This window comes from Equus asinus, chromosome 10, assembly GCF_041296235.1.
Source record: "Equus asinus isolate D_3611 breed Donkey chromosome 10, EquAss-T2T_v2, whole genome shotgun sequence".
NCBI lineage: Eukaryota > Metazoa > Chordata > Mammalia > Perissodactyla > Equidae > Equus > Equus asinus.
The window spans coordinates 95,696,743-95,721,613 of NC_091799.1; the positions used below are offsets into that span (position 1 = coordinate 95,696,743).

Consider the following 24,871-nt stretch of genomic DNA (forward strand, 5'->3'; position numbering starts at 1 on the left):
AGTGGTTCAAACAATAAAGATTTATTTCTTATGCATGCTACATGAGAGTGACCCAGTGGTTTTATGCCAGTTATTCTCCCTCTGAGATCCAGGATGCTTCCTGGAACACTGTTTGTTGATGTGGCAGAGAGAAAGAGAACTCTGGAGGGTCCTCAGTTAGCAGTTAAAAGGTCTGGGCCGTAAGCTCTGCAATCGGCTCTGTTCACAACTCTTTGGTGGGAACTAGTCACATGGCTGGGCCTCTGCTGCAAGCTTCTTCCTTTTGTTTGTAGTCAGAGCCAATGTGTGGGAGCCACCTCCCCTGGATACCGTCCATGGAGACCTGATCAAAGCAAGTGCACCCTCTATGCCCCCTCGTGGAGGCTGACGCTGGGACCCAGGAGGTGAGTGAGTGCTCAGTGAACCTGGAGCCTTCAGAGGACCACAGGTGCAGAGTCAGAAGAAGAGACTTCGGGAGCAGACTCCCAGGCAGACAGCATTGTCCCTGTCACCCTTTCCCTCCTCTATTCCTACGTACTTTCCCAGAATGACTGAAGACTTTCAATTCTTTGTCATTTCTAAAATTTTCTCCCCAAAATTTTTTTTGGTGTAAATAAGCATTGCCTTAAAAAGCAAACAGCTTGGAGGGTGAAGTTTGTCATTGTGCTGCCCTCAGTTAAATCAGTGTGCTTTCTTTTTAAGAATGGTTCACCACAGTGAGCAGAGAGGCACTTTTGATGTTGGGGAGTGAGCAGATTGGCAATTCTGAATCATAGATGATGTCCTGAAGGGCCCCCGATAGAAGAAGCGAGTACGAGAAAGCAGATGGTCTGGTACAGAAGGCAGACCTGACTATTTTGAAATTTTGCTTTGGTCTCACCTCACCCCCAGGAAAGGAAGGAAGAAACTGTTGTCTTCCTTCTTCCTATCCTGTGCCATTTCTCAGATCCCAAGACTGGAATCAGGCTAAAATCAGCTGTGTTCAAAGCCTGAATAATGACGTGTGGTTTACTAATTTATTTACTTTCCATGTAAGGAAATCTTCGTGTTCTTCAAGAACAGCTGAAGGAGGGGCCAGGTTTTGAGGGACTTCTGCATTTTCCAGGAGTACGGTGTTATGTACTTTGTTCAGCTCCAACTGTACTTCTTTTTTTGATTTTCTCATTTTATTTTACTATTATTTTTATTGAGGTATAGTTGACATATAACATTATATTAGTTTCAGGTGTACAACATAATGATTTGATATTTGTATAAAAAAGATACTTTTTAAAAGAAATCCTATTAATGCCTTTTATGTTATTTTATGTAGGGCCCGCTTAATTAAAAAAATGAGTGGAGTATGGCTATAATAAAAAGCTTAGACATAACATTGAAACCAATAATCTAGAATAAATAAATAGAGAGAGAGGAGTAATAGTGGCAGAAAACCTGCACTAAGGAGAACAACAGTATTTGTCAATATTTGATAAGTGTTTCCCAAGTGTCAACTATGTGCTATGTGTTTTATATCCACCTATTTAATCCTCACAACAGCCCTGTGAGGTACCCCTTTATATCTTCATTGTACAGATGAGGAAAGTGAGGTACAGAGCAATTATGCTGTTTGCTGACATAACAAGTGAGGAGCAGCAGAGCCTAGATTCAAAGGCCGGAAGTCTGCCTCCAGAATCTTCCTACTTTACCACCTGCCTCTCACAATGTCAGTAATAGAAAGTGTAGTGCTAGGTGGGGCTGGCCTGGTGGCACAGGGGTTAAGTGTGCATGTTCCGTTTCGGCGGGGTTCGCCGGTTCAGATCCCGGGTGCGGACACGGCACCGCTTGGCAAAAGCCATACTGTGGTAGGTGTCCCACATATAACGTAGAGGAAGATGGGCATGGATGTTAGCTCAGGGCCAGTCTTCCTCAAAAAAAAAAAAAGAAAAAGAAAGTGTAGTGCTGAACTTTGGAGAATCCTAGGTAAGGATGAGAGCATGTGGAATTGCACAGGTTCTCCCTCCCTCATAAAATCCCTTCTCCGGTCATTGTCACATCTTGGCATCTTCAACAAAACATCTGGCAAATTCCACTGTGCCCAGTCAATCACGCAAGGGCTGGGGATGTAGACAGTTTGAGAAGACTGATCACAACCCCAGACACAATGACAGTACCAGCAGTTCATTACTGATTCCGGTTATCCCCGTAATTCCAGTATTTTTATTAAAGGTATGTATACTAAGGTTGCCATTGTGTTTCATCTTTTGTCCTCAGATTCTGAGAAAGAGATAGAGTCCAGGACTGAGAACGTCCTGTTTGAATCTCTCCAGGTGTAAAGATTGGAGGAAAGAGGGGTTTAGGTGGATAAAGGAAGAGGGAACAGGAGGGAGGGAACTTAGCATGGGAGGGGCCATAGCGGGCTCCAGGGGAAGGGCTGGGAATTGAGCCCCAGGGCCTCTCCTCACATCCCCACTCCCCCTCACCATCCCTCTCCCCCTTAGGGCAAAGTTGACAGAGACCAAAACTGGCTCCAAAGCCAACATGTGACTAATAAATATAGTTAAAAAAATACTCAACCTCACTTATAATCCAAAATGTGTAATTAGTACAATAAGCTATATATCTTGGGAGCAGGAGTGGACCCCAGTTCAGTAGGGTCTGAGGTTTGCATAATTTGGGGGTCCTCTTTAAAGCTGGAGAGGAAAGAGAGAATATAGTCTTACCCGATTGTGGTAAAATATCTTACTTTTGCAAATTTTTCTTAAGCCTACATGAATGCATTTCTAGATCTCTCCCAGGACCTTGGAAGGACCCGGACAAGTGGAGGCCCTAAAGTGTAAGTCTTCCTGGTGTCAAGATAAACACAGTTTTATAGGGGAGGGTTTTAATCAGGAAGAGAAGTGGCCAGGAAATGTGCTAAATGAGTGCACCTTTGTCCACTTGTCAACCCAACATGTATTTCTGGGTATGTCCCAAGATGTCAATGATTCCAATTTCAGTTTTATTTTAAATTATCAAAATCATAGTATCATACTGACAGAAGATGGAAAACCTGAGGGCAATCACCTATCAGGATCTTTACAAGGGAAATATCCAAGTGCCATGTGTTATCATTTTGCTAATAAAACAATAATATTTCAAAAGCAAATCTTGATGTTCAACTTTCCGAAGTGATGGTCCCACTGTAGAGTAACAATTCATATTCATACTTTCAGGAGCACTTCTAGGAAAATATAGACTGAGCGTGGACTGGCAAGCTTATATGCCAACTGGTGAATTTTAAAGCAAAGAGAGCCAATGCTATTAAGATGAAAATAACTGTATATGATTCAGAATCCTAAATCATTACCATATGTTACTTGGGTGACTCCCAACATTAAAAAAATTTGAAAAGGAAAAAAAACCCCTCTGTGTTTCATTTTTAACCATTTATTTCTTGAGACAACGTTGAAACATGGATTTTAAACGTTTGGAAAGCAGCTGCAAGCTTTTCAAAAGTATAAGAAAACTTTTTTAAAGTCTATAAATTTAGTATTTTTTGCAGTTACAAGCTTTCAGGGATAAATGGCTAAGCAAATAAACAAATAAGAAAATGGTAACCAATGAGCCAATGGCTTTAACCAACCAAAGGCAATTACTACAGATGACAAGGGTAAAAAGAAAGGCTTAAGATGACTCTGAAGTTTGAAGGGTTAATTTAGGGTCACTATTAAATAACGATATGAAAATTCACTGTTACTTAATTAGCTGGTTAATGTAACTAGATAAAACAAGCTATATTTAAAAACCTAATAATCCAGGCAGTGGTACAGGCTTCGGAAGGTCATGAATCATCATTCAAATTAAGGGTATGTTAGCAACATTGATCTTTTCTCATACTTCACTTTTACTATTTCATTAAAAATTCTAACAACTCAAAGGCCAGATATTTTCTCAGAAATTGAAAAGTATAGGCAAGGTAGAAAACCTTCCGTGAACAGGTTCCCCATGACTTTTGTTGCATCATCTCCAATCTCTTTCTCAGATCCAGCCAAGCTGTTTCCTAATCAACTGACAATTGATTTGTGAAACACTAGGTACCGATTACATCCAGACTAGCAATATCCTGGATATCACTCTATCTACAATTTCTACTACAAATTCTTTTCGGCTTTTCCAACATATCATAGTGGGTCAAAGAGAGACTAACCCTAAACCTAAACCTTGGCACTGAAAGCCCACTGGACCCCCCAGAACTTTAAATCTTTGGTTCAACCAGAATTCCTAATTCATTTTCAGGCACCTATTTCATTACCTGAGCCTACAGTGCCACAGGTCAAGAAGCCATCTCAGAAGGTGTTCCATTAATTAGAGAAGGTTCCTGCTGGAGGGGATTTATACATTCTATTCAGTTGATAAAAACATCTCTTTAAAGCTACATTCCTAAACTTCAACTAAGGTTATTCATTCATTTATCCAGGGGTTGCCAGATTAAATACAGGATGCTCAGTTAAATCTGAATTTCCGAAACCAATGATTTCTTAGCATGGTATGTTCCGAAGATTGCATGGGACATACTGATAATAAACAAATTATGTGTTCTTTTCCTGAAAATAAAGTTTAACTGGGTATCCCACATTTGTATTTGCTAAATCTGGCAACCTTAACCCAATCTCATATGAATGACAGCCAGCAACAACACCTACACAGTGCCCACTATGCCAGGCACGTAACATGTTTTTAACTCTGGCAATAACCCCATGAGGTAGTTACTATCTCCACTTTACAGGTGTAAAAATGGAAGCACAGAGAAATAAAGTAAATATTCTCTTATGAAATTAAGTATTCTAAACCCGGACACTGCAGGCTTAGATGGGTTCCCATCTTGTGGAGGTGGGCAGGGCCAAGGTTTTTCATAGAAAATACTTTTGAACTGCTTGATCACAAGGAAAAAGCAAATGCTTAATCAAGGTCCTTAACAATTTTTGGCATGGAGTATTGCTATATACTTTTAATTTGGAAAATATCCACAGCAGGTGTTACCAATTGCCCACTGTAGCCATTAAAACACTCACAGAATATTGAATTTTAAGCAATTAAATTCTAGGTAAGCCTTCCAAGATAAACTGGCTACAATGCATGCTCCTTAATAGCCAAATGATCTGAGCTTCTATTTGTTTGATATAAGTTATTTAAATGAGCAAGAAAAATCACCAAAATGAAGATTTCTGTTTTGACACAATTCCATTCATTATGCACCTCTTCTGTGTCAGAGCTAAGAGAAACACACATAAAGAAATAATTTAAATGCAAGTTACTGAATGTTAGGGTAGAGAAATACACAGTAGCTATATAAAGGCAGAACAGAGCCAGGCTATCCATCTCAAGATTAGGGGACTACAAGAAAGTCTTCATGGAGGAGAGGTGGCCAAACTAAACCTTAAAGAATGAGGAAGTGTTCAGTGGGTAGAAAGCTGGGAAGGTTGTTGTAGGTGAGGTTGACAGAATGAAATGGAGAGAAACTTGACTCTCATTATCATTAGGCAGCTGGATGGGATCCACCATTCCTCGAGTACATTCCTAGTGTAAAGAAATGAAGCTGTCGGGACAGCTTAGAGGAGAATGCCTGGCTGTTTGCAATGTCAGGAGACTATTAGAAGGAACACAGTCATACTCTGTTATTTCAGGCCTCTCTGCTTTTCTTCTTCTTCTTTTTTTGGTGAGGAAGATTGGCCCTGAGCTAACATCCATGCCAATCTTCCTCTATTTTGTATGTGGGACACTGCCATTGCATGGCTTGATGAGCAGTGTGTAGGTCCACACCCTGGATCCGAATTGGCGAACCCCGGGCCACGGAAGCAAAGTGTGTGAACTTAACCACTATGCCACAAGGCCGACCCCTCTGCCCCTTAACATTATTTTTCCTGATGCTGAAATAGATTAGGCACAAGATTAGGTCTTGGTACATGTTGAACAGAGCAAAGTGAAGACCTCAGAAAATGTTGGTGTGACTTTTCCTCACCCCATACTTAAAGGACCAAAAAATACACCCCATAACCACCATTTTCTCAAAGCTCTAAAGTCTTAAAAGCTCATGTACATTTTCTAAGAGTTTCTCAACTTTAGACATTCAGTATTAAATGAAAAGTCTTTAAAACATGTTGAAATGTGAAGTCTCTCTAGTGTTTTCAACTATGGTAGTTTGTGGGAAATAAAGACTTTGCAAAAGAGTGAACTGATGCAGATGTTGGTCAGACGTACCAAAAATATCACAAAACGTTAGCTTCACTACATTGAATTTTGCTCTTACTCTAGGCCTGGCACCTGTTAACTAGGGAAGACATGTGGACTGTGTCCTCGAGCTTCCATAACACGTTTCTTGCCATTTTAAGCTCATTTAAAGCTCCATGAGGAGGCTTAGATGATGTGCTTTAGCAGAATGCAGCGAGTACTCGCCTAGGAATCGACGGAACTTGAGTTTGCTCTTGGTTTTGTTTCTTGCTTGAGCAAGTCACATAACCACTGTGTTTGTCCTCTTCTCCATCTCTCAGAAGGAAGAACTGAAGTCAACAACTGCTAAGATCCCCCCTGCCTCTACAGAATTCTACTTCTGTAACTTAAGTTGGTAAATGGAATTACTTTGACCTATTTGCATTTCAAATCTTTTGAGTAATAGATGGAGTAAAATTGCAAGTGACCTGGGATAGTATCCAGAGAAAAGACGATAACACCTCCCAGTGACTTGAATCCATACAAACTCATAAATGAGGAAACATTCAAGATAAAATTTCCAGAGCTTTATATTTTTCAATAAGAATTGGAATAATTTTTACTTCTGATAGAATTTGATAGGTCTACTTCATTCAAATGCACGTGTGTTCCTTCCTTCTGGTGGCTCGAAGCCAGTGAAAATCTCAAACAATTCTAAATAAATAAATTACAGAGTTACCCTGGTTAGGAGTTGTGAGAGCTATTCAGTATTTTACAGCAACATATGTGATGTTTTATTGGATGGAGACCTCATTTTATTGCTTTTACCAAATAAAGATGATATTACTGGATCCAATTCAGATAATATTAACATTTATGAACAAATTCCAAACTTTCTTTGGTTCCTAGTAATCATATACGAAAGAGAGTGGATACAACAATTCTATTAATATATTTACTTCTGTCAGAAGCCTCATTAGCAAGCATAACAAGACAACATAAGAAAATAAACATCGAAAATTGGACTTTTAAGGCATCCCTCAGAGCTTACGGATTTTATTAAATAAATGCCAAAATAATTAAATTACTGCAAAGTTTTTAACTAAATGTTTATTATTTATTTTGGCCGGAAATAAAAAATCCAGAAAGTTCATAATATCTCATGTTCCAAAATTAATATATTTGATTTACTAAAATAAAAACATATCACAATGAATTAGGTTCCCATCTGAAACTTGCAGGCTGGCTCTGACACCGCTTATGCCTCTTGGGAACTCTTCCAACTTCCCGGAATTTTGGTTTCTCATCAGTAAGAAGACTGAACTGGTAATTTTAGAAGTGTCTCCCAGCTCCGAGGGTTTATGATTCAAGATAACAGGATTCAAAAAGTACTGAGAGGATCCTGAAACTATTCAGTTAGATTCCAAAGATCTAATGTAAAAAATATCCCGTGTTTCCAATTTCAGCCAGCTTGTGAGACCGAGTAATTTAGACCAAGAAACACTAGTAAAGGGGACTTACAGTGTTGGTCTACCATGAGGAAGAAAATTCTTACGGTTTTCAATCAATAGATGTTATACTCTCCTTTGAATCACACACAGCTTTTTCTTGGAAAATGCAAATGTTAAGAACTCTGAAGAACAGCAGAGGGCGCCACAATCACAAGCAAAACAAACAAAGGAACACCTTGGCCTCACATCCAGGGCCAGGAAGTCCTGAGTCGTTCATCTGAGAAAATGAGCCACAACCAGGTGGGAACAAAACATTTTCAGAATGCTTTTGGGAAATTGCCAGTGAACATGGTTTACATTTAATCTCAGCATCCATTTCCAGATCAAGGGCTGTAATTCTCTTTCTTGGGTATCTCTGGAACGTTTTCTTCACTTTGGGACACTGTATTTGAGAGAGGGGACAGTGTGAGGTTAGAGCATGCCCAGGGCAGGCAGGGCAGGAGGCAGGAAGATGGGCTGTGGTGTATGGGGCATCACTGAAGATGGAGAGCAGGCGTAGCTTGAGACTAGAATCCTTGGGGTGGTGGCTTTGTACACCTGAGACAGTCTCACGTGAAGTGTGGAAAAGTCTTGTGTGTCACTGGAGAGCACGGACCTAGGACGCGGCATTCACAGGAGGACAGGGTTGGCAGAACTATGGGAAAGAGCTTTGAAACAAGTGGAGCCACCACAACTGAGTCAGATCACTTGGGACGTCTCCAGGCAATGGCTGCCTGCACTTTATTCACAGACCTCCGAGATTTATGTATCTGGTGAGACGTTGGAGTTGATGACTAAGAATCTATAATTCTAATGCATTAATTACACTTGTCATTATGTCAAATTGTATAGAGTCTGATTTACTTCTAGGAAATAAGTGCGCGATTACATATGCTTTTGAAACAAGCCCGTTATTTCCAAATAACAGGTTGTAATGACTGTGATGAACTCAGAGATCTGTTATTAAAACAAACTAATGATTATAACTGTTCGAGTAAGTATAAGAATGATTAAAGAATTTGCTAATGGTTATTCTCTGTTGATACAAAATTGGACTCAGTGGAGTGTCTGGTTATTATATACATATGTATATCCATCCACACATGTGCACAGACACCCATGTAGACATGCACATTTACATGCGGAAAAGTAGAAATTGGCTTATATGGAAACAAGCATTCTTCTTGTGAAGGCATATTAGTCCTGTCTAGTTATTACACAAAGTAACGCAAAGGCTTCTGAGGCTTGCTTGCCTGGGTTCGAATCCAGCCTCTACCACTTACTAGCTGTGTGGTCCTGGGCAATTTACCCCATCTCAGTGGCTCTCAACTGACCCCTGGCACAGCAGCATCAGCATCCCCATCCCCTGGGGACTTGCTAGAAATGCAAGTTCTCAGACCCCACCTCAGCCCTTCTGGGTCAGAAACTCTGGGAGCGGGGCCCAGAAATCTATTTTAACAAGTCATCTCGGTGACTTCTGATGCACACCAACATCTGAGAACCCCTGCTCCATCTCCCGTGCCTCAGTTTCCTCAGCTATAAAATGGGGAAAACAGACTTACTGTGGGAAATAAGTGAGTTAATATATATCCACAGTGTTTCGAAAAATGCATGGCACATGCTAAGCAATAGGTAAGTGTCGTCTAATGTTACTATACAAATCTCAAGAGCCGTGAAGAAAAAAAGAGAACATCAACTCCAATGTTAGTGCTATTTCAAAGTAGAAACAATGGGAAAACTATTATATTGCTAAGTACAATAATTAAAAAAATGAACCCCACTGAAATCTGGCATGGAGGAATATCCAGGCTTCTTAAAGCAGGGCTTACAGAAATTCCTAGGGAGTAAAGGCCCATCTAGGCATGCTCATCAGAAAGCTGCCCTAGCACCCTCACTGCCAGGCTCACACTCACCTGAGCATGCTTTCTGAAGGACAGCATTTGGGTTAGGCTGGTCCACCTCAAACCCCACACAGGATGATTCTGAGTGAGGCAGACAAGGGAGCTTGGTCTAAAATGTCTCACCTTCATGTCTATCCCCGAGACCGAAGTTAATTGGGGCTCTGCAGTTCCTTGTAATGGAGAAATTGCTAAGCCAGGTGCTGTAAGGGTGAGGGGAAAGGGGTTACCCAGGCACTTTCCACTCATGCTCCTGAAATCTCAGAAAAGTCAGTCCTGACTTTTTGGTGGTTATGAGTGAGGGCTCTGGAATTTCTTTAATCCTTTAAAGTGTGGAAAGTCCTTTATCCTCAGTTCCCAAATGTGTAAAACAGGGATGGTGGTGGTGGTGATGGTGATGATGATGACGATGATATTACTTTCCTCATAGGGTTTGAGGGTCAGACAAGAGAAAAGATAAAACGGCCAACACCTAGCAAGTATCCCATATGCATTCACTGTTGCTCGGCTATTAATTTTCATAGCTAAGTAAAATGATGTTCTGAGAGGTTAAGTAAATTGTTCATCATCCCACAGCCAGTAAGTGGCAGAGTTGGAGTCCAGTATATTGGACTCTAGAATGAGTGCTCTCCTCACCGTACAATGCTTTCCTGACAGCTGTCATTGTATGGCAGTTTGAGATTGGTCTCCCTTAGGAATTATATGAGATGTAAATTCACAGACAATTAGGAAATTAGAAAAAATATTCACAACAGGAAGATTGATGCTAATGATCCAAAAAACTATTTTAGAGAAAGACCTATCTAGTTGATAATATAAGTAAAGTTATGATTCTAATTAATGAAATTGCCAATGATTTCTTACCTTTGGAAATTAATTCACAATGAAGCTATCTAACTTAGAAACCATCTACCGAGGATACACCATGTGTCAGGCCCTATTCAGTGGATGGGAAAGCAAAGCTGCATAAGAGGTATCCTTGCCATCAGGAAGATGGAATTCCAATATGACAGCAGCTCACTTCTATTATAGCACTTCCTACTCCAGACCAATTACATCAGGATTTTGGCGGGGGGCGGGGGGGGTGGGTGTTGTGTAGGCACCCATATTTTCTAAAATCTCCTTAGGTGATTCTAAGATGCAGCCAGGGTCGAGAATCACAGTAGTGGAAGGGCACTGATTTTTTTTGGACCCCATTCAAGTTCTAGGATTCAGTGTATCTTCACTGGTCTGTGTGAAGCCAGGTGCCCTTCTCTGATCCATCATATTCCTGATGGGGAAAAATCTGGAACTACCACTAGATCTTGGGGTGTGGTCAAGTCCTCAAAAATAAAAGCGTAAGACTGAGAAGAAAGACTTCAGTTGAGGAAACCCACAAGAAACCCCAGGAGACCAGGAGGACTGAGATCTGGGGGAGCCTTCTTGTATGGAGCTCAGCCCTGAAGGTAAGAAGGAGGAAAAATAGCCCTTGAACTGTAGGAGGAAAAGTGGAGGGAGGAAAGAAGGGAAGGGGAGAGAGAGAGTTTAAGATGAGAGAGGCTTGACTAAACTTTTGTGATTAAATAAAAAAAAGGAAAAGATAAGTTCAAGAGAAGACAGCAGAGGATACCCAATGGAGCACTCTCAGAGAAGAGAGGAAGGAATGGGATCCAGAATCAGGTGTCAGGAGGAGCTGTGTCAGGTAGAAAGATGTCTCTCTCAATGAGGGCGCGTGAGAGGAGGTGAGCATGGGACAGACAAGGACAGGACAGAGCATGGGCAGTTCAGTGAATGTTGCCTTCTAAAGTACCAGGCTGGCACCAAAGAGAGCTGTGCTGTCAACAATTTTTCCTTTACTGCAAAATGATGATAAAGTCGCTTCTTTAATACTAAGTGTGAGAGGCTTTCGAGATAAAGGCTTGTTTGTTCCACAAACAAAGACTTTGTGTTCTAGCATTTGCAAGGAATACAAAACAATCCTAACATTTATTTTCGTAAGACTCTGAATAAACAGAGTTGGTCTATTTTCATTCTAGAATTCAATATGGGGCTCAGCTCTGCCTTCCAATACTATTTTAAAAGGAGGAGAAGTCACAGGAAGAGTTTTGCTACAGGACAGATTTTCCTCATTCTATCATTCAAGATTAACAGCCACAACAAAAACCAGGAGGGGGTGACCCAGCATCATCCCTCTTTCTGAAATAGCTATTCTCTTTGAAGGTCCTCTTTCCAGCCTTAGAACTCAGACAGGGGTCAGGTTGGGAAGTACGTGGATGGTGGGGCTGGTTAGATCTACTAACAAAGACTCTTTAATTTGAAAACTGATTCATATCAAACGAACTCAGTGCTACTATGGCTTTAATTATGATGGTTTTAAGGGAGTATCTGATATTAAAAACATCTTATCTTTTGGGGCTGACCCAGTGGCACAGTGGTTAAGTTCACGCACTACACTTTGGCGGCCCGGGTTCACCAGTTCAGACCCTAGGCATGGACCTACACATGGCTCATCAAGCCATGCTCTGGCAGGCGTCCCACATATAAAGCAGAGGAAGATGGGCACAGATGTTAGCTCAGGGCCAGTCTTCCTCAGCAAAAAGAGGAGGATTGACAGTGGCTGTTAGCTCAGGGCTGATCTTCCTCAAAAAAAAAAAAAGTATATGTATATTATCTTTTGCTAGAAACATTTTTCCCCTCCATTGGCCTTTGTTTTAAAATATCAGATTCAAAGTGAAAAGGAAAAAGGTACAATTTTACTTTGTTTCCAGCTTTTTAAACATGTTGAGATCACTTTTGGAATGAAGTACACAAAAACTTAGTAATAATCATAATGATAACGTAATAGGTGTTTTTTAAACTTTAGATTTCCAAACATCCAGATGTTTGGCCTTTGCTGAAGGTATCCAGATGACTGATTGCATTTTTTCAGTTTTCATACAGCTACAGGACTTTACGGAGTCATAAGGCTTTTAGTTGCAACAATGTAATTAGACATCAAAATTATTCTCCTATCATGTGGGACCCCTGTGAGGAAACTCAGGTCTGCAGGCCAAATGCAGCCCCAGGCACGTCTTTACGTCTTGTCTCTGACAGCTTCCAGGCTAGAAGGCGGAACTGAGCAGTTAGGATGCAGACGCTATGGCCTGCAACGCCAAAGATATTTACTTCTTGGCCGCTTGCAGAAAAGTTTGCCAATCCTGTATGCACATCCCCTCCTTTCCTTAGCTAATTAGCTTTCTATGATTGTCTTTAGGAAGTTACAATAAATCAGTATACTTCTTATGTACATGAGTGATAAACACTTTGAGAAGATGCACTAATGATTTGGCCACTGTTCAGAGGTGAACTTAATGGATTTAATATTTAGGAGGCCACTGGGTTAACTGCTCTTCACCTTGGAAATCATCATGCATTTGGTTTAAGAAAATGGCTAACTTCAGATGCACAGGTAAATGGATATCTAATATGTTCTTCACAGTTTCCATTTTTAAAATTTACCCCACGGAAATTTTAAATGGTACATAGAAGAAATGATGGAGCATTCAAATTCACCTTAATATAAAGATTTAAGTCTCACCAAATTTTATTATGTAATAATTATTACTTATATGCTTATTTAATGACCAGTATTAAATTGACATTTAGATACAGAAAGCTAAAGAATAAAAAAAATTTTTTAATCATAAATTAGGTTACTATTTTTTCTATATCATTTAAAACTTAAAGTTTTGTAAAATTACTTTTTTACCCTATTATTTAGTGATTTTTTTAAAAGAAAGGATTAATTTAGCCACCTTGGTACTTACAATTTGTAATAAATGTAAATTAATAAGCATTTACTGAAAAACTTAGAAATGGGGTTCTCCTGTAAGATATACTGCATAAGAAGGAATAACACAATGTTTTTCTCTCTAGTTCAATGTCTAGCTATGAAAAAATAAATTTAAAGGGGTCCTTCCTTTTTCACTAGTTTGAAAAACTGGAAGCAAAAGCCACGGCATGTCTACTGTCTTTCGATTTTTAAGTTCTCATTTGAACATGATCTTGGAATCTCTCCTAGTACAGGTGGTGCTTTGTCAGATTTTCTCTCTCCATAAAGACTATACACATGCTATTTGCTATATTAATATATGATACTAGCAATATCTACGGACGTGTATACATGTATATATGTATGTATATTGTGTATATATATGTACACACACATATATATGTATATACACATATACCTATTTATATATACATATATACACATTATATAGATTAAATGTATTGGAGATGAAGAATGATAGAACGCCTGCCATGGCACCCCCTATTATCACACAGACCCTCTCAATGGCTCCTGAGTTCTAGTTGATTCTATGTTGTATGGAATTGCTATAAAGGAAGTAAAAACTCTTGAAGCTGGATCACAGAGAAACACGCCTCCTTTTGCCTTTATTTCCAAGTTGAAGTGCTGGTACCCAATCTCTAAAGTCCAGTCTCTACATTATCTCACTTATTTAATCCTCATTCTCATACGCTAATCCTAAACTTGCCTTATCCATTACTAAGCTAGAAAACTTTACCAGCTGGTCAGAGATTGTGATCCAGACAATAATGAAAATATTTTTTTTTATAAGTTAGCAAACGTCATGCTTGTAGGAAAGAAGGTCTCTATCACATCCTTTGTCTTCTAAAAGGCTATCTGTCTGCTCCCTATGGCATGTGCATGCACCGTTGGCAAAGCCTCAGGCACCCCTTGAATGCCCATTTCATAGGTGAGAAACTCAGGTGCGGTCAGGGGAAGTGACTTGCCCAAAGTTTACAGCAGAATCTGGGATCTGATGACGGGTCTTTGGGATCTTAGTCCAGCAAACTCGCCATCACATCTCACCTGACCACAGACTTCTCCTCGATCTAAGGAACAAAAGCAACCTACTGAGAAATTAGGAGAATTTGTTCTTTCAAACTTTGTTTTTTGACTTATTATGGAATTACATTTTCTCTTCTGACAATCCTCAACATGATCATAACACAAAACAACAAAATAAATAAATTTCTCAACATGAGGTTTTGAAGAGATTATCAACTTGGTGGCCTTCACAATAAAAGAAAAATTTAAGTTGCTGCAATGCAAGGTCTTTAAAACAACTTTGAGTTTAAGGGTGGCATCTAAAATATGTCAGATATCTATGCCACAATAGTGTGAACAACTGAATTTTTTGTTTTGTTGTTTAAATTTAGATATGGATGCTGATGCAAAACAGTGAAGAACATGAAGACCACACTGAGGCATGGTCTTGAATAATTCCATCTATTCCTTCAAAGACGAGGAAAATGTGGCCAGGAAAGATTAACTAAATAAATAAATTAACTGCACCTTCACTGGACTTGAGAAGGCAAGTCACTTACAGGTGCAAAAGGCCACAGGATGCTCACAGCATGAGAAGGGCCACCAGTATCCAAAAAGAAAAGAAATCCTTCTGCTGATGGACTTCACCATATCCACTCACTCTCACACACTCATGGCTTTCTCAAATTTATAGCCAAAAAACCCCCCTAAGGAATTAAACACTTTTTATTTGCATACCTAAGAACAGAATAGAATAGTAGATGAGTTAAGAGGGTAGTAAGTTATTTTGGTGATATATTTCCACCAGTTAATTTCTGAGTACTTTCTATCAGATGATAATATCAAGTATAGAGAAATGATAATAGGTTTTATTACAATAATTTATTTTTGAACATTCAAATATTTCCAAGTACCTTTAAAAACGTTTTAATTATGCTTTATATCTAAGTCTTGAGATAGAGGCAGAAAATTTGCATTGCGTTGGTGAAAATCCAACAGCACTTTCCACATATAAGCATCTTTTCATAGCTCTCTCAAGACAGTTTGAAATGAAACATATATTACAAATTAATCTAAAATAAATTACATTTTCTCAATTGCAGCCATTGGCTGTCACCTTACTAAAAAACACCCTTCAGCCAAAACTCAATATCCAGCCAATTGATTTAGTGCAGGCTACTGAGATTTGATGAAAGCAAGAAAGTGCGAAAATTTAAAACCCTTAAAGCAAATACAGGACATTTTATAGGTGATGAAAATAATTGAGTATAAATCCTGTATTTTATTTCAATCTCTCACAAAATTGTCCTGTCCTAAATAGTCAAGTGTCTTGATTGAGTAGACTTTAATGCTCCAAAAATAATCTATCAAGGCAGAGTTTTCCCACCAGCAGCACACAACTCTCATCACCTTCAACTATTTCTCATTAAATAGGGATTAATTCATAAGGCCCCTACTCTGCTAAGGACCCACTGTAAATATGCACTCATTCAGAGAAAGTTGCTAACATCGTTATCGAAGGCACTAATGTCTTAAAGAGCTTAGCAACTCTCCCTGTATAGTAAGTCCCTTAAGAATTCTGTTTCCATGGAGGTTGGACAGCTATTCTGCAGTGAAACCCTATTCAGAGTTGTACATTTCTGTTTTCTTCCCTCCAAAAGGCATCTCATTGCATCTCTTCCTTTCTTCATTCTTTGCAAACAATGAGATAATTAGCTGCAAACATGTTATAGAGAAAGATTCCAACAATAACTTCAAACTGGAGTGAGGAAATAAGTGGAAAAATTGATACCAACGGGTTGGTATTGTGAAAAAAGGGAAAGTCATAATTTAGTGAAGAATTATTAAGTGTACAAAGAAAAGTCCTGTGTCAAATTAAGAACATATTTTCGAGATGCTACAGAGTTGGAAACTACTGCTCATCAGAGACTGGACTTCTCAGTGGGGTTGCTTAGGGTCAGATAGATCAGCAGCCTTCTGCAATAGAGCCACACAAATGCACGGCTGCCAGCACAGTGCTACGCCACCACTGCAATTTGCCAAGTGGGTGTTCCAACTTGGCAAGGGGAGATCTGGAGTGTTGAAGGTATATGTTATTGGGGTGGGGTGGAGGAGGGTTTTTTTTGTCTTGGCAAAGCCAGCATCCTGTAGTTTTTTCTTGGAGATACTTAGTACAGGGTAGCATGTTAAAGGGATCTGTTAAATGTGGTCTCACCAAGCATTTCTCAAAACAATCTAGTCATGGAAGATTTTCATGACCACATTGTTATGGGATAAATTGTGGCCCCCCAAAATCCATATGTTGAAGTCTCAGGGTCTCAGAATATGACTGAATTTAGAGATAGAGTCTTCAAAGAGAGGATTAAGTTAAGATGAGTTCTTACAGTGGCCCCTAATCCAATATGACTGGTGTCCTTCTAAGAAGAAGAGGTTATGACACACACACACACATAGGGGAAACCATGTGAAGACACAAGGAGAAGGTAGCCATTCACAAGCCTCAAGTCAAGCAGAGATGCTTCAGAAGAAACCAACTCCGCTGATACCTTGATCTTGGAATTCCCTCCTCCAGAACTATGAAAAAATAAATTTCTCTTGTTCGAGGTACCAGGTCTGTGTTATTTTGTTATGGTCACCAGAGCAAACTAATACACACATCTTAAAGACTTATTGGGAAAGATCACTATCTTACAGCAAAAATATCCCTATAATTACAGTGTACAGTGGAAGGCACAAAGCCCTTGGCTTATCTTATCTTTGCATCCCATCATATGAGCAAATGCTACTAACAGTATGGCCAATAACTGGGAAGATCATAATTTCTTGTATGTAGAGTTGTAAATTTAGAGATACTTCTGCAATTTCTTTTATTTTGCCTAAGGATCAATTTTGTGTTTTCTTTTGTTAGGAAGGATGGAGAGGGTAAAAATGCAGACGTCATGTTTCCATATCTATATTTTGTTTGATCATTTACTTAAGAGACATTTGTTAAATGCCTGCTACGTACCAGAAACTATGCTAAATAACTGAACTACAAAATAAACAAGATAGATCAGCCCCTTGGATTATAGGGTTGGGAGGAGAGGGAGAGGTATGGAACAAACATCGCTATAATTTATTATTTCATTTCAGTTGTGATAAGTGATATAAAAGAAAAATATAGTGGCAGGTGAACTATACAAATCCACTGAACAAATCCAAGATGGATAAACTAATGATGCAAATAAAATCTGCCATCATGGTATTCACATTAATATGTTCAAATCTGTGGTCCATGTATTATTCTTTTTATAGCATTAATAAAGTTCATTGTGATTATTATTCAATGATACATGTTTATTCACCTTATTTGTGGTGAGAGAGATCTAGAAAACATTAAGCAATAAGAAATACACTTCAAATTAAAATATTTACCTCTATTATTTTTTGCATACATGAAAACAATGGATCATTATTGTCTGATTTGTTTACTGATATGTATTTAAATAAAAAAATAAATATTACACAAAAATGGACTAGAGTGCTATCTGCTAAACTATCCAACAAAATATCTTGTGTTTCCAAAGAAGTTCTGGAGATCCTGAATCACGTATGTGTGTTGCACATTTGACTGACACATGTCATTGATGACATTAGGGAAAAAGTCAGGATTTGCAGCTTTGGCTGATAAAAATATAGTAATACTTAGATACTGTGTTTCAAATGGGCATGTAACATTTCCTCGTTTATGGAAAATAAAAGTTATTTTCAAGTCATCTTTTCTCATCTTTTACCCTCCCACTTCAGCTGAATGCCTCAATTCTACTTGTTGTTTAATTGAATAATCCTAGTCTCTGTCCTTTTTTGTGATAGACTGGCTATTGCTTTTCCATCAAAATATTTAAAGCTATTTTTTTCTTTAAAATGATTTGAAGTTTCTAGGAGTATAAAGCATTTATATGCATAAATGATTATTCTAATAATACTATCAGTTCTTTGAGACTCTAGTGATAATAATATTGATGGCTAATATTTACTGAGTGTTCATTCTGTATTAGGCCCTGTGCTAAAATCGTTATATATCGCATCAAATTTAATCCACCTAACAGCCTTATGACGTTGAGTCTATTAGTGGCCTCCTTTTCCTTTTTTCTTTAGGACAAAATGAATTTTAAAGAAGGTAAGCAATTAGGATTCCAGTCCAGACCCCAAGCTCTTAACCACCACGATCATTGTCTGATAAAGTAAGTAGAGGGCAACCTCTGGGTAGTCTGAAAATTCTGAAGGATGAGGATGAACCACAGGCAATTCTGAAGTTCAACATTTAAATAACCATCCGCATAAGCCATCCAAAAAATATGCATACACCATCATGCTTTAGAATACGTAATTATACAGATATTTGTGATATGGAGACATTGATACACAACATTTCTGTTAAGTTTAGCAACTTCATATGATGACAACTATGGGTTGTCCACTAGCAAGAAAATAGTTCTGCATAGTTAAATCCATGAGACTGGTTTAATATTAAGGTAGAGCAATTCCTTTTGTGAGTTCCACTTAAGGAAAATGTCTGGGGTTTGCATGGTTTATTAGGTGAAAATAATAGCCAGTTGTCTTCAGAAGTCCAGGATAGGCAAAATGATATAGTTAACGCATGCAGACTTTTAAAGAGCTGCCTAGATGAGTTCTGAAGGGCAGTGGTCAACAAAACAAAACAAACCACACTCACAAGTAGTGCTGTAATTAAATTCTAATTGAGTCCCTACTATGTGTCAGGGACTATCTAAGCACTGGTGACACAAGAGAATACAAAAACACACAAGCCCTTGCTCATTTGGAGCATCTAAGCTTTCACTTACGAGGGGAACTCAGGTGAAGGGACTTACCACTGGGAACTGGCCACTTAGGACAAATCTCTCTTATACCATAATTTATCAAGCTCTAATTGTTTCTTTATGTGTTGGGTTTGACTAGGGAAAGAGAAGGGGCAGAGGCTATGTCATGTCCATCATTATTCTCAGAGCCCAGCCAGCCATCTTTCCCTCTAATAGGTACTGAAGGACTCACTGCACAGAGCAGGGATATACTATGGGAAATACATAGCCACGCCCACAGTGTCAGTTGAAGATGGGAGAGATGCAAGTCCAGGCTGAGTGTGATGATGGGACTCTGGGAAAAGCTATCATTGACCATCATAAGTCCATGGCTGGATATGGTAGGCTTTACAACTGGAAATATATTTTAAATACATTCAGGAGTTCATCTTATTCCATTCAAATATGAAAACAGATGAGTGTAAATGAAACACTTGACCTAGAGGAGATTTTCCGATTTTGATGCTACATTGAGAAAAACAGTGAAGGAATGCTGAAGAAAAATGCCCATCATGGATTCAATGGGAAGCATCACTTCCACACACACGTTTCAGCTTATTTGGAAAAAATGGAAAATAACAAATGATCCAGTCTCAGGAGTGTGTGAGTAATTTCCAGCACAGATGTGCCCCCTGCTGCTGACAGACCTGGAACGGCTGTCTTGTCTCAACTGCCAAGTCCTGGGCTGTGGTCACAGGCTGACCTAGTGAATGGTCAGAGTCCTCTTTACCTAATAGCTCAGTCTTCACTTTCACCGAGCTGAGGAGCCAATTTTCAGCCCCGGACAACCTGTGATTCAGAATGGACTGTGTTGTAATTTTGATTTGTTGAAATGTTATAAGTCTCGGGTGTTACTGCCAACCACTGGCAAAAATATTGCTCTCAACTGCTTCTGGGGGTGCCTTGCTACTAGAAATCTGTATATTTTGTGATTATAAGGAATAAGTGGGAGATATTTCTGGAAATAATCCTTTAGAGTTTGGAAGCTCAATTTATGACACCTTCTTCAGAAATGTAAAAAGATGAGTGTTGGAGGCAAAAGTCAATAGCTGCAGTTAGGGGGAATTTGATTAAAACCAGTTTGCAATTTAACTCTCTAATCAGGAATGCTGAATATGCAGTATTGTCAGAGAACTCCACTTAAACACTCTGACCTACATTTTAGCAGAATGTACTGAATTTTGCCCATTGGTAAGTGTAGCTGCTTTTTCTCCCCCAGCCAGTGTGGGCTACTTCCTGCTTCTCCAGGTGAGCTCTCTGGGCTTTCTAGGAACACAGTTCTTCCCTCTCTGTGGCCCTCCCCTTCCCTGGATACGCAGGATGAGGGGTCAGCTGAAGCACTGGAGGATCTCTAAAGGTAGGGTGGCCCAATGCCTCATGCCAACTTGGTGTGTCTCAATTCATCAAAATGTTCACTTTTTGTTTCTCATTATAATATATATTCTTTACTATTTAGAAATGCAATCATGCCATAGATTTAGAAATAGAAGGAGCCGTGGAGGACAGTACACATTTGACGGGTGGGCCGTTTTGGTCCAGACAGGTGGACTGGGGAAGCCACATGGCAAATCACTATCTACCTTGCTCTGGGCTGCTCCTGTCATTTGTCCAAGGAGAGAGATGCTTCTGGGCACATGTAAGCTCCCACTCTCTTTAGCTGGTGTACTTGAGAGACACACTTACCAACCCATGATTGGTCCAGTCTGTCCCACTGATCTCTGCTGGGTTAATCTTCCTAAAGAATAGGATGACCATTTGTCCTAGTTTGTTGGGGAAAGCCCTTGTTTTATACCTGAAGTCTTGACCTGATAATTATCAAAGTTCTCACACTCTCAAATGAGCCCCAGTGTGGAAGCTAAATCCACAGTGCTGGTCTGATGTCACTTCTTCACTCAAGATCTTTAAACTCCTTCCCCTCCATTGCTAACTCCCTGATTTTGCAAACTTTTTTAAAACAATAATTTATTTTTAACTTATTTACACTATTCTTTTTTCAGGCTATGCTAGAGATTTATTTTGGATTTTGTATTTACATCTGTCAAGGCTATTGTAAGCAGATACATGGGAAGGCAATTTTGAGATGAATCATACACAAATCAACACATTAAGTGCGAGCGACTGGGGAGTTAATTTTTCTGCTTTGACTAAAGAAACAACAAGCACCAAAGTGACAGACTTTACATTCTTTTAGAGAATAAAAACAACTAGTTTATGTAGCCTATAAACAAGCAACTGAAGAATCACTGTAACAAATTAAACAGGTTTATTTTTAAGTATTTCTGTTAAATTTTCCAATCTCTCCTTAAGTCATTTTGCCTTTCTTGGGTCTCGGTTACTCTGCCTATAGATTATGGGATTAGGTCAGGTTATTTTGAAGAACTTTATCATTTGTAAAATTTTATTCTGTTATTATAAGGGTTTTTGAGCTGGTCAACTTGAAAAAGAAATGTAAAGGGCTGTACAATGAAAATCAATCTTCTCTTCTATTTACCCATAGTCTGAAAAAGGAAGGTGAGCTTTCCATCTCCTTCAATGCTCAAATAACTATCTCAATTTAAAATTAATTACTAAAAGCAAAGAAATCTATTTTATATCCATAGAAGTTGAATGATTTAGTAAATTCCATCAAATATTTAAGTTATCATAAAAAAAAGCTTTCTTTTTAAAATCCTATGATTAAATATACCCTTTTTCCCCAGAATGGATTATTTTTCTCCTAGAATTTATTACGGTTGATACTCAGTGACCTTAGGTGTCGAATCGTGCCTTTGGAGCTCTCGCCAACCATTTATGAAACTGCTCAATGGGTATAGTGATATAGTTTCTCCAAGAACTTTGTAATTAGATGTCATTATATGAATCCACAGTGAAGACTTGGCTCTTAGATCTTAAATCCATAAAAAGTATAAAATCCATAAAAATTAAAACGTCATGTTTTCCTATGATATTCTCCTACATTCAATATGATATTTTACTATCTTTACTAAGTTACTACAGAACTTCAGAGTGTGGAGTATTGTAGTTACCAAATTCAAAGAGCATGGATTTCTATTTGGGAAGAGTGAAATTTCAGCATCTAAAAGAGAGATCACCCTTCCTCATGGGCCGGCAGATAGTAAGCCACACTGTGGAATTCAGCACAATATGCTTCTCTATGCTAGTCTCTATATAGGTGGTATGGGTTGAGTTGTGTCACCCCAAATTCATACACTGAAGTCCTAACCTTCAATACTTCAGAATGTGACCATTTTGGGAGATAGGCCCTACTCCAATATGACTGGAGTCATAAGAAGAGATCAGGACGTAGACCAGCACAGAGGAAAGACCAGGTGAAGGCATAGGAGAAGCGGCCATCCATAAACCTAGGAGAGAGGCCTCAGAACAAATCAACCCTGCCGACACCTTGATCTTGAACTTCTAGTCTCCAGAATTGTGAGAAAATATATTCCTGTTGTTTAAGCCCCCCAGTTTGTGGTATTTTGTTATGGCAGCCCAGCAAACTAAGAGTCAACTTTTAAAATTTTATTCTAAATGTGGTAAAGTAGAATAAGAATGCTGTAGTGAAAATAAATTGAACAGAAATATTCTGTGGTTAACAAACAATACTGAAGAGTAGGATCAATTATATTAATATTTGGGTTAGAAGAGACAGTCACAAATAATTGTAAGTGGTGGTAAGAATCTTGTGATGTCTGTTTCAGAAAGAAGAGCTATCACCATTCTATTGAAGAGACTGACTGTCCCTTCTATGAATGACATAAAGAATGTGTATGGGATGTTCTGGTGGGCTGTTGTGGAATGCCCAAGGCATGTCCCTCACACATGGTGATTCCTATTAGAGTGACCCCCTGCACATCTACTAGAGTGCCCAAATCCCCCCTCACACAGCGTCCTGGTACTGGTCAAGGGACGAGTTTGTGGATGTGGGTAATGAAGTGAGATGCAGAAGCCAGGGAAATAGGTGCTATTAAAATTCATCCACCTTACTTATTTCTCATGGATATAGCAAAGCCTCTGGAAAAAGGTAGAGATCATCTAATGAATTTCCCCACCCAGGATTGCATGAAATGTGACAAATTCTGAAACATCGCCGATGGGATTGCAGACAGAGAATGAGAAGAGGGAGGGGGAGGAGGAGAGAGAGAAAAAGAGAGAGAGACAAATATGAGAAGCAAAGACTATTTAATCTGGCATAATCTGCAATTTCAATCGCCAAATTCAATGTGAAATTTATGGCAATGTAATCGATGCTTGGATTCATACAAATTGACTGAATTCTCTTCAACCACTCATTTGCTACAGTTTTTCTTTTTTTTTTTTCTTCTTTTTTTTAAAAGCGTGGAGAACATAATGTTGTATTCAAGAAGAGGGCAAAGTGATTGTGGGAAATACCCAAGTCAAGTTTTATCTGACCCAGACCATTCTTACATAGATCAGTATCTACGAGATTAGGGGTCAGGGTTATACTCATGGTATATTTAGGGATAAAATGTTGGTCAAATATTTTTAATTTCCAAATCTGAGCATAGAACTGGTAGAAATCAGCCAGTCCACAGATATTCATCAAATGTCTACTATGGTTAGGTACAGGTCAAGGCTCTGAGGATACAGCAAGAACTAGAGGATTCCACATCTTCAAGGGTCTCACTTTCCCCTAAGGAGTGAGAAATAGACACGAAATCCATCAACAAATTTAAAAAATATGATTTCAGACATAGGTAAGTGCTAAGAAGAAAACAATATAAGCTAATTTGTTGAAGAAAGACTTGGCTGAGAGCAGTGTTAGTTTAACTAGGAAGGCTGAAGAAGCCACTTGGAGGAGATATTTAAGTTGAAGCCAAAAAAAGAGAGTCAAGTAAAACTCTGGAGGGAAAAGTAATCAAGAAAAAAGAAAAGCTGGTGCAAATGTTCTGAGCTGGGAGCAAGCTTACCATGATCAAGGGAGAGAGACAAATGGCTGGATGGCAGTGAATGAGGGTGAAAGTCAGACATAAGTGTAGACATCTGGACTCAGAGAGGTGGGCGAGATCATACAGATCCCCCTCGGTCATGCAGAGGAGCAAGGATTTTACCTCAATTGGATTCAGTTTTAAGGAGGGACCTGACATGATCTGGCTATGCTTCTAAAGTGTCACTCTGGCTGCTGGGTCGAAAAAGGACTGTTTGGAGCAAGAATAGAGGAAGAGAGATCCGAAGAAGGGGTGGGGTGATGGCTTCTTGGAGCGGGTTCTCACAGAGGAGATGGTGAGACGTACTCAGATTCAAGATAGATTTTGGAGATTTTAGAGCCAAGGGGACTTGTCAATGAATTGAATGGGAAGGGTGAGGGAAAGTTGGGAATTGGGGAAACTTAATCACATGTGTGTAGCCTTCTGTCATCTTGAAAGCTTTCTTTTTCTGTTGAGCTGAACAATACTTCATCAGGCTAAGCCTTGCTCACTTGAAGTTCCCAGCATCTCTGACTTTCATGGATAGAATGGAGATAAATACATCTCTCTCAAAGAGATCATCAAATGCAATAAAGTATTAGTAATCATGGTGGAAAACCAACCCCCTGAAGAAATATGGAATGAGGCTATCATATGGACCACTTGGGTTTAGAATCTTCTACTGTTAAGTAGGTACAGCAAGAGACATTTTCAGAGAAGACAGCCCAAAATAAGGAGC

At 39.1% G+C, this 24,871-nt stretch overlaps 1 protein-coding gene and 1 long non-coding RNA gene across 4 annotated transcripts in view; one reads left to right on the plus strand and one right to left on the minus strand.

The window, feature by feature from the left end:
* The window catches only part of LOC139046442 (uncharacterized), a 37,607-nt gene extending 16,041 nt beyond the window's left edge, over positions 1–21,566 (plus strand). The window contains exons 2-3 of one of the 2 annotated variants that reach the window (XR_011506531.1): positions 273–7,895; positions 14,738–21,566. This is a non-coding gene — a long non-coding RNA (uncharacterized lncRNA). The other variant, XR_011506532.1, reaches the window with a different exon arrangement.
* Positions 1–24,871, minus strand: part of FBXL7 (F-box and leucine rich repeat protein 7) — a 379,233-nt gene that overhangs the window by 83,293 nt on the left and 271,069 nt on the right. The window lies entirely within an intron of this gene.